Genomic DNA, 18,143 nt, shown 5'->3' on the forward strand with positions numbered 1-18,143 from the left:
TTAAAAGAGTACTGTTATTGTATATTTTCCCTCCTACAGGTCATAAAGGAAATCGTGAAAACCCTTTAGTATGAAATCTGAAACCTCGACGTTGCCAAAGCCATCTCAACAACGACACATTAATTCAATACCATCATGCTCTATAAAACATTGATATAACAATTTGAGAGAAAAGTTTTCGCATGTCACAAGGCATCTTAAAGGAAGTGAAAAGTCAAAATATAACCCTATCTATACATTTGCAATGAGCACAAATCGCAAAGGTTCAATATCAAGATGCATGAGAATTGCCTATATTGAATTAGGGTAAAGAATAAAAAAAAGGGGGAGTCAGAAAGTAGCGCAGTGGGTTGAGCACACATGCCGCAGGGCTCAAGGGCCAGTGTGAGGATCCCAGTGGGAGCCCCAGGCTCCCCACCTGCAGGGGGTCGCTTCCCAGACAGTGACACAGGTCTGCAGGTATCTATCTTTCTCTCCTCCTCTCTGTCTTCCCCTCCTCTCTCCATTTCTCTCTGTCCTATCTAACATCAACAACAGCTACGACAACAATAACTACAACAAGCACAACAACAGGGGCAGCAGAATGGGAGGGACAGCCTCCAAGAGCAGTGGATTCATAGTGCAGGCACTGAGCCCCAGCAATAACCCTGGAGGCAAAAAAAATAATTAAAGAAGGGGAAGAATTAAGAGAAGATGATGAAAATGCATTTAACGGAGACAGAAAGACATAGGATTACATATATGCATATGCTGTATATTTGTGCATTTATGTGTGTCTGTATATAGATATACATATGTGTGTGCATATACACATACATATAATACAAGCAGACATAGGGAAAATAATATGTTCATAATTATTTGTAATATCAGTCATGCAGAAAATATTTCTATATAACATTCTGACTGGTAAAATTTTACTTATTTTTTGTGCAAGTTATGTGTGTTGCACATATGTGATTTCATCAATCTGGGTCACTTTTTCATTTAGAGAAAGATAGAGAGGAAAGAGCCCACAGCACCATAACTTGCTCCACTGCTATAATATCTTCTATGTACTTGCTGAGGCTTAAACTTCGCCTATGTGCATTGTCAGCCACACACTCTATCTTGGTGTCTTTCCTTGTTGGATAAGTAAAACTTTAAATTCTGATAATATCAAAGGCAGCAAACATAATTGTCATATTTTTGTACTGTGAAGTAATTTGGAAATCCTTGCATTTAGATCTGCTAGAAAATAATAATCTAAACATTGAATATAGTTAACCTTTCTAATATTTAAATGATGGTTTAATAAAAACATGCACCTGTTGACTTTGACAGAAAGTTAAAAAGAAAAAGAGTAGGAAAGGGGAGATAGCTCAATGGTTATGCACAAGACTTTCATGCCTGAGGCTCTTTCCCAGATTTCAGCCCCCAAGCTAGTAATGCGGCAAGAGAGAGAGAGAATGAGAGGAAGAGAGAGAGAGAGAGAGAGAGAGAGAGAGAGAGAGAGGAGAAAGATAAAAGGAAGGAAAAGGGAGAGAAAAAGAGAGAAGGGATGGTTTGGCAGCACACCAGGTAGGGTGCACCTGTTACCATGCACAAAGAATTAGATTCAAGACTCTGGTCCACATCTGCTGGGAAGGGGGGACTTCATGAGCGGTGGAGCATCTCTTTCTCTCTTCCTAAGTCTTCCTTCCCTCTCAATTTCTCTCTCTCTTTATCAACAAAAAGAAGAAAACAAAATGGTAACCGGCAGCAGTGAATTCACTGAATCAAGTCCCAGTGAGAACTCTTTAAAAAAAAAAAAAGCATAGGACAGATAGAAAATGAGTGAGGAGAGGAAGATAGAGAGGAGGAGAGAAAGAGAGACACCTGCAGACCTGCTTCACCTTCACCGCTTGTGAAGTGACCCCCCCACACACACTGTAGGTGGGGATCCCAGGGCTTGAAGCAGGAACCTTCCATGGGTCCTTGCGCTTTGTACTTTGTGCACTTAGTCCAGTGCGCTACTGTCTGGCAACCCCTTATGGCACAAAGAAAGCAAGCAAGCAAGAAAGCAAGCAAGCAAGAAAGCAAGGAAGGAAGGAAGGAAGGAAGGAAGGAAGGAAGAAAGAAAGAAAGAAAGAAAGAAAGAAAGAAAGAAAGAAAGGTAGAAGGAAGGAAGGAAGGAAGGAAGGAAGGAAGAAAGAAAGAAAGAGGAAAGAAAGGTAGAAGGAAGGAAGGAAGGGAGAAAGGAAGGAAGGGAGGTAGGAAGGAAGGAAAGAGAAAAAAAGAGAGTACTTGTGACTGTGTGCATATTGTGGCATAGCATGTAGTTGTAGTTGGATGTTCACTTATCTATCTAGTTCAAATCAGCAAACACTTTCCTAGATCTACATCCCCTAGATTTCTGGCATATGTACACACACACACACACACACACACACACACACACACACACACACACACACACGATTATAGGGGAGCCTTATTAATTGTCTACAAATAACTACATCATCAGAAGTAGAATATATATGCCCAGTGATGGAGCTGCTAAAGGAAATAGGAATTTTGTCTAATTGCATTTGTATAAGAATAAATGGAAAATAAAGATGCCAGGCACACATGTTCATAAACAAGACACTGAAAACAAATGTTAACTAGGTACTAGATATGGAGTTTCTTGGGTGAGAATAAATATTTTTGATCTTAGTAACTTAAGTAGTTGATTTTTCATTTCCACTCAGGGATAAGTAGTAAATCCTTGGGCCCAAGTGAGGCAGGTATTACAATGAATAGTGCTGCATGAATCTATTACTTTCAAAATCTTAGGTCCTCTGTGAAAGGACAAAACAATAGCTTAGACAAATATTAAAAGAAGTCTAAATCTGGGGGGCTGGGTGGTAACGCAGCGGGTTAAGCACATGTGGAGCAAAGGTCAAGGATCCTAGTTTGAGCCTCCAGCTCCCCACCTGCAGGAGAGTCTTTTCACAGGTGGTGAAGCAGGTCTGCAGGTGTCTATCTTTCTCTCCCCCTCTCTGTCTTCCCCTCCTCTCTCCATTTCTCTCTGTCCTATCTAATGACGATGAGAATAATAATAACTACAACAATAAAATAACAAGGGCAACAAAAAGGAAAAAAATGACCTCCAGGAGCAGTGGGTTCATGGTGCAGGCACTGGAGCTCCAGCAATAACCCTGGTGGCAAAAGAAAAAAAAAATAAGTCTCAATCTGAATTATGGGCGAAAACGGAATGTGTTTTCCTTTAGAAGCTTTACTAGTGCCCTGATTCTCAAAACAGCCCAGAGTTTAGTTTCTATATAGTTTGGGGATCCTCATGATAAAATTAACATTAAATAATAAATCTGTATTTCACTATCACAAAAAAACTTTTGACAATGTACAGAATAGAAAATGTGATTTAAAATGTGATATAAAACACAACTTGAGGGGATGGGAGATAACAATGCTTCATCTGGTAAAACTCTTACCGTGTCAAGGTCCTGGGCTTGAGTCCCAACACTACTGGGAGTACCATGGATAGCACTAGTGGGGAACTCCAAAACATGATAAGACTCCAGTTGTGCTCTCTCTCTTCTCTCCTCTCTTCCACTCTTTCTATCTGAAATGAAAAGAACTGGGAAACTGACTCTAGGAAGGTTGCTTAGTGAAGGTATTATGACAGGGCCTGGTGCCACATCTCTCTCTCACACACACACACACACACACACACACACACACACACACACACACACCAGCCGTGTTATAAAAATACCTTCAAGTAACTACTAATTGAGTCAGGCAGTGACACATCTGGTAGAGCACAACCATTACTGTGTTCAAGCCCCTGATTCACATCTGCAAGGGGGAGACTTCATGAGCAGTGAAGCACTGCTTACAGGCCTTTCTCTCCAACCCCCAATACTCCATTTCTCTGTTTCTTTCAATAAAAGAAAAGAAAGAGAAAAAGGAAAAATATATAACTATTGTTAAGTAAAAGGTAAGATACAAAAGCTAGAGAGATAGCTTAATGGTTATGATAAAAGACTTTCATGAGCCTGAGACTCCCAAGTTCCAGGATCAATCTCCAGAGCTACCATAAGCCAGAACTGAGTAGAGCTCTGATTTCTTTCTATATAAATATTCCTTTTGTATCTTTCTTTCTCACTGAAATAAAATAAACTCTTTCCCATATGCTTCTCTCAATTCTTATCAAATAATATTGCATCTGCTGATCGCAGCCTAATCAATGCAACGAGTGCCACCACAGCATGCTTCACTTCAGACTGTGACCAGAGACTTCAGGTGTGGAATGACAACCCTTCAGCTTCATCACTCGGGTGAGACCTTTCATAGTATTCTCTAATTCTATTCCAGGTGGTTCAATTCCTAACAAAGTAAGTAACATACCACATGTTTAAGAGTTATAAATAACAGACTTGGAACACATAATTTTCAAATAATAGGAGAGACAAAAATGGGGATTTGGTAAGGAAAAATACAATCATGTCAATAGAAAATAAAAGAGGCAATAAAAGAAAACATAATGCAAAATAGAAAGCTAACTGAGGGGGCAGAGTGGTGGTATACATGGTTGAGCACACATGTTGCAATGCACAAGGATCCAGGTTTGAGTCCCCAGTCCCCACCTGCTGAGGGACATGTTTATGAATGGTGAAGCAGTGTTTCAGGTATCTGTCTTTCTTCCTCTCTATCTACCCCTTCCCTCTAGATTTCTGATTGTTTTTATCCAATAAATAAACACACACACACACACACACACACACACACACACACAAAGAAAGCTAATGGAAACAAATCCACATGCACTAATTAGCTCTTCCAGTAAAAATGAACTAAGCATATATTTCTAAAATGAAAACATTTTTTTATTTTATTTCTAAAATAAAAATCAAACTGTTGAACTGGAAAGTACAAAGTCTTAGTTCCCTGCATAACATAAAAAATAATCAGAAACTGGTTAAGGGAATCTTTAAAACAGTCAAAGGTCTACAGCAAGCAAAAATGCTAACACAGAAAGAAAAAAACTCATTTATTTGCATGGTAAAGTAATAAATGTTCATAGTACCATGTGTTTATGATTTGAAGTTACCATATCTGGGGGTATAGTGTCTCCAATTCCACAACTACTGATTGTTACTACTAATGGAAGAAGGAGGCTCTCTTCAATAAATGGTGCTGGGAAAACTGGGTTGAAACATGCAGAAGAATGAAATTGAACCACCTTATCTCACCAGAAACAAAAGTCAACTCCAAATGGATCAAGGACCTGGATGTTAGACTGGAAACTATCAAATACCTAGAAGAAAACATTGGTGGAACACTTTCCCACCTAAACCTCAAGGGCATCTTTGATGAAACAAACCCAATTGCAAGGAAGACTAAAGCAGAAACAAACCAATAGGACTACATCAAATTGAAAAGCTTCTGCACAGCCAAACAAACTACCAAACAAACAAAGAGACCCCTCACAGAATGGGAGAAGATCTTCACATGCCATACATCAGACAAGAGACTAATCACCAAAATATACAAAGAGCTCAGCAAACTTGGCAACAAAAAAGCAAATGACCCCATCCAAAAATGGGCAGAGGATATGTACTATCCATATTTCTAGCCATCAAATGTATATGGTTTCCCCCCTTTCTTTACTTTCCTCAAAGTAAGCAATATTCAGACATCAGCTGATATTTTAACATACTATGACACTACCTATTTCCAGACAGTAATGTTCTACAAATTAAGGCTCCATGCCACAAATCTGCCTTCTCTCCTGAAGTCACTCACAAGGCCAGGTTGTCATCTGCTCTAACTAGAAGAATATAAATCAGAGCTTCCCACAACTAAATATACTACAAATAAATATTGTACATATTATAAACATAATTAAATATGTGTATATTTTATGTAAGTATACTATTTAATAATAAATATTACATATGACATACACATATTAAACATATATTCTATTAATATTATAAATGCATGTGTTATAAATAAATATCTGATTCCTCAATATGGGAGTGGCCACAGAACTCAGGAAAGCAGTTTACTTACTGGTTTACTCTAAAAGGATGCAACTCAGAGAAAAGAGTTAGTACTGGGCAAGGTGTGGGAGATGATGTGTATATAGCATATAGCACTCCACTCACAAATTTCAGTTTGTTGATTCTAGAATTCTAAAAGTGGGGCCAGGCAATGGCATACTCTGTGCATTGCACAGAGACCCCGGTTCAAGCCCCCAGTTCCCACCTGCAGCAGGGGAGCTTCAGCAGCAGTAGAGCTGAAATGCACTTGTCCTCCTGCAGGCACTCAGCCCCGGGGATAAACCTGGTGGCAATTAAAAAAAAAAGTCTAAATCGTAAGCCATAAAGACATATTTAAAGAATGTCAACCAGGGCTGAGGAGATAGCACACTGGTTCTGCAAAAGACTCTCATGCCTGAGGCTCTTAGGTCTCAGGTTCAACCCCCAATACAACAATCAGCCAAAGCTGAGCAGTGCTCTGATAAAATAATAATGATAATAATAATACCATATTAAAAAGAATATCAATGATATGTTATACAAACTAAAAAATAATTGTCAAATGCAATCTAGAAGAAACATTTTGCAGTGTTATACAGTCACAGGACTGCTCATTTCTGGCTATTGGTGGTGGTAGAAGGGATAGAGTCAAGCAGCAGGTAAGTCTGTGCTATATCCTCTCTCTCCAGAAGGGAAAGTTTCTAGTCAGAAAGAGAGTGAAATATATGTGAGTGTAAAACTATGCTCCTTGAAATCTTATACTAAAACAATGTAAAATACTAATAGTAAAAATTCTTTTTTTTTTCTTAAGAGGCTGGAGGGTCAGTGAAATATAAGAGCTCATTTGGAAAGGGTAGCTGCTTTGTCATGTGGGTGACCCAGGTTCCAGCTCAGCACCATTACACTGAAGGAAGCTTCCCAACAGCGGACTGGGCAGGGGTTGGGGGGGCAAGAAGGGGACCTTTCCAGCTCTCTCTCTAGCACTTTATATCTGAAAAAGTCAGCTTGGAGCAGGCTAGACCTCAGATGACAACAAAACAAACAAACAAAAATGATGGTAGGACAAAGTTGTCAACAAAAGAAAGACTATTTCAGGCAAACCCACTACCCTTCAGGGAAAGGCATTGACATACTATTTTACAAAATACCTTGAAAAGAGTAACCTGAAAATTCTAGATTGGCTAGTTTTGGAATTCCCATTTTGGGACTAAAATGCAACTAGTGTAATTACCAAATTTTGATAGAGAGCCTGTTGTTTCTTCATAAAGCAAATGCTACATAAAAATAAGTTTTAATCTGAGTGCTTTTCAGGATTTGAGAAGATCATTTTTGACAAATGAGGGCTTCAGCATGTTTTAATAACTGAAGTTTGAGTTTAATATCAATATTGTCTAAACAATTCTCTTTTGCTATCTGAGTCTTAGTAAAAATATTTCTGGGTTTCCATCTGTGTTTTTGAAATTGCTTTCTTTTAAAGATAGAAATAATTTATTTCATTCAGTTGACAGTAACTAGGGCTTTTTAATTCTTTGATGTGTTACTAGTGCTGAGGCCAGCATTCATCAATTTACCATAATTTATTCACTGCAAGTGTTTCCATTGTGTGGCATAAATATTTTCATCAGGTAACAGAGTGAGGAGAGTAAAATGGGCAGAAGTCAATGAGAAGACTCTGGGATAAGAAAGAGTAAGAGGTGTCAAGGAAATTAAAAGAGAGACATAGATTATACTGTACTAGCTGAGACAAAAAACTACAAAACTGAAAAAACTGTAGCAAGAACAAAGCAGGGAAGAGAGCTGATCCTGTTAGAGCACCAATTTATGTGCTTGAGGCTCCAGAGGCCACAGGTCCAATACCAGACACCACCTCATGTAGAGCTGAGCGTGTTCTGGTTTCTCTCCTATTAAGGGGTGTGAGAGGTAGCAGGGAAGATCCCCTCCGAGCTTCATTCTGATAGTCTTATATTGCCTTCAACTTGGGAGAATCACAAAAGAAGCAGTCCTGTTTCAGGGAGCTGAGAATTTGTTTTGAGATATTATAGATAGAAAAGTAAAGGAAGTACATGTCATAGAGGCATGTAATCCTGAGAGAGGGAGGGGAGGGGAGAGAGAAAGAGGGAGAGTAGGAGGGAGAGGGAGAACAGGAGGGAGAGGGAAACAGGGAGAGAAGGAGAGAGTGAGAGAGCAAGAGAGTGAGAGAGACAGAGAGAGAGAATAAAGAGGTGAAAGGGGGCCTCCAGTCTCTAGTCTTCCAGCCTTTATAAGCATCAGTGGTGAGCCCAGGTCCCATAGGCTGTAGTCTTTGTCTTCAGATCCTCATATCTGCATATATCTGCATTTTATGGCCTTGAAAACAGGTAGGGGGAGAATGCTGGTGTAGGCATGCTTCTGGCTGCTTATGGACTTTTTTTTTTTCTGGCTAACTGCAGGAAAAGGGACTATCTTCCCTAAGCAACCCCTAACACTCCCATCTCTCATCCTCTCTCTCCTAATAGACAACTCCTTCTTTGAAAAAAGAATAAGTGGGGGTGGGCTGGGGGGATGAGCAGTAGCACAGTGGGTTAAGCACACATAGTGTGAAATGCAAAGACTGACATAAGGATCACGGTTTGAGTTCCAAGCTCCTCACCTGCAGGGGTTCACTTCCAAGCAGTGATGCAGGTCTGCAAGTGTCTGTCTTGCTGTCCTATCCAACAGCAACAGCAGCAGCAGCAGTAACAATAACAGCAACAACAACAATGGGAAAGAGATGGCTGCCAGGAGCAATGGATTCCTAGTATAGGCACTGAGCCACAGCAATAACCCTGGAGGCAAAATAAAAATAAAAATAAAAAGAATAAGTGTAAGAGACATTAATAGGAATATAAAGACAAAAATGAAAAATCGGGAGTCGGGCTGTAGCGCAGCGGGTTAAACGCAGGTGGCGCAAAGCACAAGGACCGGCATAAGGATCCCGGTTCGAACCCCGGCTCCCCACCTGCAGGGGAGTTGCTTCACAGGCGGTGAAGCAGGTCTGCAGGTGTCTATCTTTCTCTCCTCCTCTCTGTCTTCCCCTCCTCTCTGCATTTCTCTCTGTCCTATCCAACAACAACAACAATAAAACAACAAGGGCAACAAAAGGGAACAAATAAATAAAATAAATATTAAAAAAATTTTAAAAAATGAAAAATCATCTCAGTTGAATATTAGACAAAATATTTGGCTTAAACTTTATTTTCCCTTCACATTCCAAAAGAAAGGCATCTAATACACAGTTAATGGCAACATGGCAGATGGAAATTGAAAGTTAAGCAACATTCAATAGCTTCTCAGTATGTAAAACACAGACCAATTATAAGACACCTAATAATAGTGATATGAAAAATTAAACAGGTACTGGCTCACCTGGTTAAGTGTACACACTGCCATATACAAAGTGCTGGGTTTGAGCATACCTCCCTCCCCATGTGCAGGGATCTGACACTTCATGGGCAGTGAAACAGGTCTTCAAGTCTCTCTCTCTATATATATATCCCCCCTCCCCAATCTCTGTTCTATCAAATAAAATATAAAAGAAAAAAAATGCCTACCAGGAGTGGTGGATTCATCATACAGGTACTAAGCCTCAGCAGTAGCCCTGGTAGCAATTAAAAATAAATTGTTGGATAGTATGCCAGCTCCCCCTGGCTTCTGCTTAACCATATGCCTATATAGGGATAGATTTAATCCCATTCAAAGCTTTGGTCTATTTACATAAATCACTTTTACATTTACATAAAGCACTCCAGGGCATTGGTGGTTCAGTGATAGGATTCTTGCCTGCTCTGCCCCTTCCTTGTCACACTCTGATTTTCACCAGTCACTTTTCTCTCCACCCTCTCTATGTCACATCCTGTTTCACCCTACTTGGCAAGTATATATAAAGACAACATTGTGAGTTTTAGAGTAACTTGAGTTTAGCTTAGATCATCTTAGATTGTGCTGCGTCTTGCATGAATAAAGAGATACTGCCGACAGCTCAACCATGAGTCCCTGGTCATCTGTTACCTGCCCGTGAAGCCAGCCCAGTGAAAACATAAACCGTCGAAAACAACATATGGCGCTAAAATGTGGGACCGGACCTGCACAACTCCCAGATAAGTGAAGACTTTGCCTACCTATGCACTATGGTCTTCTCTTCTACTTATGAAGAGGTTTTCCAAAGCCTCTACTGTTTCATTATGAGACAGTTTCTCTGTCTCTGGAACATTTTACTCTGGGCCACACTTCGGTTCCCTGACTGGGAACTTTGGTTTCTTATGACCGGGATCATAGAGCTTGGGAGATGCACGGAGATTTCTCCTTGGACTTTCTGGATTCCCTCTCCCATGTTTCCTGAGGAAAAGGACTATATTTTGCTCCGGGCCACAATTTGGTTCTTTATGACCGTGATCGTAGACCTTGGGATATGCATGGGGATTTCCACTGGGACTTTCTGGACTTCTTGCATGTTTCCCATGGAGAAGGACTACTCTAATTTGAAGAACATTCTCGAGTACCCTGGCAGTTCCCAAGTATGGAGACACGTGGTTAGTTCTACTCTCCTAATTGGATTATTTCTTCGATGGGAAAACACTTTTAAAAATGGGTGCCTGAAGCAATCCAGCAGGAACAGTCAGAAGCACCCTAAATGGAATTTCGAGGAGCTTTTTGGACTAGGACGCCCTCCAGGGACTCTTAATCCTACATGGTGAGATCTTGATAATCTGGTTCAAGTTGCATTTCATAAGAGAATGATTTGAATGACTGAATTTTTGTTTGACATTGACTTAAAAAAAAAAAGCTGGATGCAGCCGTGATTTCTAGAGACATCCAGAAACAATCCAAAAAATTGTTTTTTCCCTCCTTTGATTTCTCTTTTACGTCTTGACATGAATCTGAAACGTTTAATCCTGAAAACTGTATGAGTTATGGGTGGGGCAGATAGTGCAATGATTATGTTAATTATTCTCATGCCTGAGGCTTTTAACCGTGGTTCTTCTGTTTACCTTTCCATATTTTATTGAGTTTAAACTGTTTAAACAACCTTAAAACCATACTAGAAAGGACTTCCAATTATAATGGAGTTATCAATTATAGTAAACTTCTAATCTGCTACAAGTTTTGTTTGACAAGTAAGTGAATTTCAGCTGTCAAGTCTTCACGTGAAAAAACATCTACTCAAATGGAATTCCTGGAAATCCATTTGGATCCTGTTCTCTGACATCACCCACAAGATGGAATGACTACAACACCCCCCCGGAAACCAATGAGGTGACCTGGCACAACCTGAAGAAACAGATTCACAGACTCCAAAGCTCACTTTCTACAGAAAAGCAGAATTCTGGTGGCCGACATTCCCCATCGAGACAGACGTGCAGCGTTTCATCCTCTGGCATTTTCTTCTGTGGTCAGCTACTTTGAACTGACACCTCCATTGGACTTACTGGTACACGCTGCTGTGTTTCTCAAAGACTAACTTCAGCCAATTGCCTTGAGACTTTATAGACCATGTCCCCTTGCCTGCAGGCTCTGCCCCAGAGGTAGAAAACTCCCCCTCCTTATTAGGTTATGCCCAGGGATGCATTGGATCGACCTTCCTGTGGTGCATCCCGTGAGTACCCATTCATTGGGGAAACTGACGATCCTTCCTAGCCGACTGAATCCACATGGATCCCAGTCACTTTCAAAGCCAGCAACAAGCAGCTCCTGACAGCTTTCAACCTGACGCTGTTGACTGGCTACGGAAGAAGGGCAAACACTAGAAGAAGAAGGTTATGCCCACAGAGGCATGAAGCGCCCCAAGAGGCAAGAGATGCCCCCAGAGGCATGAAGCGTTCCCAGAGGCAAGAAATGCCCTTTCGCCTGCTAGGCCTTGCCCTTTGAGGCAAGAAACGTTCCCCTTTGCATAACACTGGTTATTGCTGCTCGCCTATTTTGTTTTCCATGTCTTATGCCAGTTCTTTTGAAAATGCCTGTACGATATAGGTTTCTGTTCACCCCACAATCCTGATACTATGGCAAATAGTTAAAAAGAAAGGGGGAGATGTTGGATAGTATGCCAGCTCCCCCTGGCTTCTGCTTAACCATATGCCTATATAGGGATAGATTTAATCCCATTCAAAGCTTTGGTCTATTTACATAAATCACTTTTACATTTACATAAAGCACTCCAGGGCATTGGTGGTTCAGTGATAGGATTCTTGCCTGCTCTGCCCCTTCCTTGTCACACTCTGATTTTCACCAGTCACTTTTCTCTCCACCCTCTCTATGTCACATCCTGTTTCACCCTACCTGGCAAGTATATATAAAGACAGAATTGTGAGTTTTAGAGTAACTTGAGTTTAGCTTAGCTCATCTTAGATTGTGCTGCGTCCTGCATGAATAAAGAGATACTGCCGACAGCTCAACCATGAGTCCCTGGTCATCTGTTACCTGCCCGTGAAGCCAGCCCAGCGAAAACAAAATAACACGTCGAAAACAACAATAAATGAATAAACAAACACATTTTTGGTTCATTAGAGCCCAGTAGTATAAAAAGAAGTTTGTCACAGGGAGATAGTTCACCCAGAATGTCATACATCTTGCCATATACAAAGCCCTGAGTTCCGACACTGCATGGGAGTAGCACATCACGGGTGAAACTCCATGAATAGTGGAATAGTGATTTAGTGTTTCTCTCTCCCTCTTTATTTCTCTCCCTCTCTTTCTCTCACCCCCCACATAAAAGTCTTTTGCATAACTATAATGCTATCTCCCCAATTCTAAAGTTTTTAAAACAACATATATTTTTAAAAGCATTATATTTGAGAAGACAACTTTTGACTCACTATTTAATCACTTTATCTTAGTTCTATTGGACAAATGATCAAGTATGTATCTAAAAGTTAATATATATATATATACACACACACATATATATATACACATATATATTACATATATACACACATATACTATATATCACTAATTTATTTGGTGCAGCCACTAAAAGTTTACAGAAACATAAGCTAATATAAATTTTGTTTAGATAATTTTAATGAAAACTGGACACACACAACAGAAATAAATAATTTGAGTTGGCCCTGTAGGTATCTACATGTAAATATTTAGAGGCAGAACCCACTACTGCAAGAAATAGTCTGGAGGAATCAGTAGGTGAGTGTGCTTCAATATGGCTTAGAAATGAAATCATGAGATGGCATCTATGAACGTAAAGTTTAGCTAACAAGTTATGCTATAAAAAATACTAATAAAAAATGGTTATAAAAAATACTAATGGTGTGCTTTTTCAATTGAGCCTAAGAATTTAAATTTCAAGAAATATGTGAAGTTGAAATGCAGTAGAGAAAACAAAATATATACACACATATACATAGACTTATACATAGTCAATACTTAAGGTAGCAGCTTTTGGTAATAAAAAGTCTATTATTTGTAAATAGTTTTTCCTTTTTTTCCACTTTATTGAGGGGCAATGGCTTACAGTACAGGTGTTGACACATGGATATAATTACTCATCTCCCTGTGATTAAGTGTCTGCAACCCACTCTCAGCCTCCACAGAAGTCTTCCACCTTCATGCACCAGGAACCCAGTGCCCTCTCTATGTTTTGAAATCCAAACTTTCAATAGTTCAACCAATATTAATTGAGTTCTACTTAGTTCTACTGTCAACAGTGATATTTACTAGGGATTAGAAATCTCCAAATAAATTATTAAAAGTCACCCTTATTAATATAATTCAGTTACGTTCTTTTTTTCTTGATAAGGTTTATCTATTAATGAGGAATGAGAGAAAGAGACAGCAATAGAGATAGAACACTAAAGCATCAGTCTGGCACATGCAATGTTGGGGAGTGAATAGGGGACCAAGTGCTTGACAGTCCAAGGCCTTACTAATTAGAGCACCTTCTAGGTCACAGTTGCTATGTTCTTGAAAATACTAGGTACAATACCTTTATTTCTAAATTTATAGCTTATGTGATAATGTCAAGAGTCAAACTGAAAAAGTCTGTCACATACTTAGAAAAAGGATATACAAAATCCTGCCAAAAAATATAACCATCAGTTCTTACTATATATATCTTATCAATAATTTAAGAGAATGAAAATCTTATAGACATACCCATGATTAAAAGCCCAATACTTCTTTTTGACCTTTAACTTATCTACTATGATGAGCTAGACCAAATATAAAATGGAAATGATAGTATTAAAGCTCACACCTGTAGATTTGACAAACTCTACAAGTTTTTCTCTATAGGAAAATATATTTAGTCTTATTTCTCATGTTGAATTTTCCCATATTTCAGCAAATAAAATCTAAAACAGGAGAATTTTTTTTCTCAATACAGGTTTTGTCTCATTATGATTGAGAAACTTCTTTTTATATAACTAAGGACTATATGATGAAGAGAGAGAAGAGAAACGGTGGAGGTGGATGAGAAATGAAAGCACATCTTTGAGAACTCCTACATAAAGATTCAAAACAAGCAGAGCTGTCTACAAAGAGAGGGTCTCTTTGTTGTTGTTGCTTTTATTTTTTATTTCTTTTTGTTTTGGTGTTTCTTTATTTTGCCCACTATCTCTCTGTCTTTTAGCATTCAAAATACATGTAGGTCTATACTACAGGAAGGCAACAGAACCACACCACAGGAAGGGAGAAAATCTTATTTTCAGGATTACATTAAACTATTCAAGTATCTAGCATTCAATGACATATTAAAAACATGCAAAGAAGGTGGATGGGGAGGGAGGGTACAGGTCCTGGAAAAGGATGACAGGTCACCTTGTGGGGATTGTTAGTTATATGGAAAACTGAGAAATGTTATGCATGTAGAAACTATTGTATTTACAGTTGACTGTAAAACATCAATCCCCCAATTAAGAAATAAAAAAGAAACATGTAAAGAAATAATAAAGAAATGATATAAAGAAATGAACGAACTGAACTGTTCCTGAGTAAACACACACTTAGCACAATTTTTTTTTCATTTGTAAATCAAACTAAATTTAATTAGTAGTATCTCCCCCCCATTTTTGTTGCCCTTGTTGCTCTTGTTGTTATTAATGTCATTATTGTTGTTGGATAGGACAGAGAGAAATGGAGAGAGGAAGGGAAGACAGAGAAGGGGAAAGAAAGATAGACACCTGCAGACCTGCTTCACCACTTATGAAGAGACTCCCCTGCAGGTGGGGAGCGAGGGGCTCAAACCAGAAACCTTACACTGGTCCTTGTGCTTTGCGCCATGTGTGCTCTACTGCCTGACCCTCGGAGTATCACTTACTACATTCCACTTACTGCAGCATGATTATTGGAGAAAATAAAATAGATTTTCTGTTTGTTTGTTTACTTTGCCACCATGGTTATCAATGGGGCCCAGTGCCATCACTATGAATCCATGGCTCTTGGTGGCCATTTTCCTTTTTTTTTTTTTCTTTCTACTTTATTTATTTATATTTTACAGGACAGAGAGAAATCAAGAGGGAAGAGGAAATAGAGAAGGGGAAAGAAAGATAAATACTGCTTCACGGCTCATGAAGCATCCTCCCTGGAGGTGGGGAACAGGGTTTCATACCCGGATCCTTGTGCATGGTGATATGTGTGCTTAATCGAAGGAGCCAGCACCTAGCCCTGGAAAATGAAATAGTATTTAACCTTCCAAATTTTTAAAAATGTATATTAGTTTATCAGTGTTTTAGAAGGAAAAAGCTGACTTACGTTGATGGGTTTCAAATAAGGTTAAAAAAAATGGAAATATAGATGTAGCTATATAGATAACAGCTTTCCAAGTCTAAAGGGGACAGAAATCCAGATGGCGTACAGGGGCATGGGCCTCAAACCCAAGTTCTTGCACATAAAACATATGTGCTTAATAAGGTGTCCACCACTCCCACCCAATATCATTTTAATGAGGAAATTTTGAGTTACAGGTTTTTTGTTGCTACAAGGATCCATTTAATATTTTTAAAAACATTCTTATTTATTATTGGACAGCAACAGAGAGAAATTGAAAGTGGAGAAAGAATTAGGGAGGGAGGGAGAGAGAGAGAGAGAGACTTGCAGTCCTGCTTCACTGCTCATGAAGCTTTCCCTCTGCATGTGGGGACCTGGGGCTTGAATCTGGGTCCTTGAGCTCTGTAATGTTAGCCAGGTACGCCACCTCCTGGCCTCAAGGTAGATATCATTTATAATTGTTTTAAATTAAAAAAGATATTTATTTATTAGATAGACACAGTCAGAAATCAAGAGAGAAGGGGGAGATAGAGAGGAAGAGAAGACACCTGCAGAAGATAGAGACACCTGCAGCACTGTTTCACCACTTGCAAAGCTTTCCCCCTGCAGGTGAGGACCAGGGACTCAAACCTGTATCCTTGTGCATTGTAACATGTGCTGCGCCCTCAACCAGGTGCACCACCCCCTAGCCCAAAATAATATACATTTCACCCTCAACTAGGTCATCATCTTATTCCACCATAAGGATTTAGGCCACCAAGCTCCCTTTGTAACCCTCCCCTCTCAATTCTTAATCCCTGAATCTGCTGCAATAGACTAGAGTACACTAAGGATTCACCCTGTACTGTCCTTTGCTTTGTTTCTTAGAGCCCATCAGTGAATGAGATGAATTGGTATTTGTCCTTCTTTTGGTTTATCTTGTTCAACATAACTCCTCTGTTTCCATTCATGTTATGGAAATGACAAGTATTTCATTGTTTCTTAGAACTGTGTAGTTTTCTGTTGAATACACAATGATTTTAAATCAACTATTTAAATTCTGCTCGAGACAGACAAAACCCGATGAAAACCAAGAAAACAATGTATGTGCAAACATATTGTCAATAAAGAGATGAATATTTTATAAAGGAACAAAAACAGAAGTTCTGGCACTGCAAAGTACAATGGCTCACTCCAGTGTCCCAACACCAGGTTTCAGAAGGCAGAAGAAATCATCAGCATAAATCTTCCAACAAAGAAAACTCTGTACCTAGCTGCCTATTCTGGTGAAATCTGCCAATATTTATGGAGGGAATTAACACTCATTCTTATGGAAGTTTTAGGGGACAAAAATGTGGTGATGGAACAACTCATAACATGACCTATAAGGACCACACATCATCCTAACAACAAAGCTAGATAAAAACAAGCCAAACAAGAAAACTATAGATTAATTTCCTTAACACATCTTAAAATCATTAAAAAGACTAGAAAACTGACTTGAAAAGCTTACTAAAAGACTTACACACTCAGCCATTTGTGCAGGGATGGTTCAATAAAAGATAATCAATGTACTGCATTTAACTTTAGCAGAATAAAGGTCAAATAATCAATGGTGATCTCAATTGTTGCAGAAAATGTATTTGACAAAATCCAAGACCTCCTAATGAAAAATATCTCAAAAAAGTTGGAATGGAGGATAAGTTTCTTAGCATAATAAAAGACATCTATGAAAAACCTAAAGTTTATATTATAATCAATAATGCAAGCTCTCCATTTATAATCAGAAACAACACAGGGCTCCCTGCTTTCATCATTGCTGCCCAACACTGTACTAAAGACCAGAGTTATTAGACAAGAAAATTTAAGAAAGGAAAATACACTTAAGTTGTTAGGGAAGGGGTAAATATTAGAAGATATCACACTATTTATAAAATTCCAAAGAATCTAGAAGATAGATGCTTAAGCTAATAAATGCTGCAAAATCAGTGAATAAAGGAGACTACACAGAGTCACTTCTGCTTTCATACAACTGCAGTGAGCTATTTAATTAAGAAAGCAATGGAATTTGTAATAATATATAAAAGAATAAAATGCTGGGAGTCAGGCGGTGGTGCAGTGGATTAAGCGCAGGTAGCGCAAAGTGCACGAACCGGCCTAAGGATCCCGGTTCGAGGCCCCGGCTCCCCACCTGCAGGGGAGTTGCTTCACAAGCAGTGAAGCAGGTCTGCAGGTGTTTGTCTTTCTCTCCCCCTCTCTGTCTTCCCCTCCTCTCTCCATTTCTCTCTGTCCTATCCAACGACATCAACAACCACAACAATGTTAAATAACAAGGGCAACAAAAGGGAAAAATAAATAAATTTTAAAAAGTGATGAAAAAAAGAATAAAATGCTTTGAGGTAAACCTAGTCAAAGTAA

This window comes from Erinaceus europaeus, chromosome 7, assembly GCF_950295315.1.
Source record: "Erinaceus europaeus chromosome 7, mEriEur2.1, whole genome shotgun sequence".
NCBI classification, from domain to species: Eukaryota; Metazoa; Chordata; class Mammalia; order Eulipotyphla; family Erinaceidae; genus Erinaceus; species Erinaceus europaeus.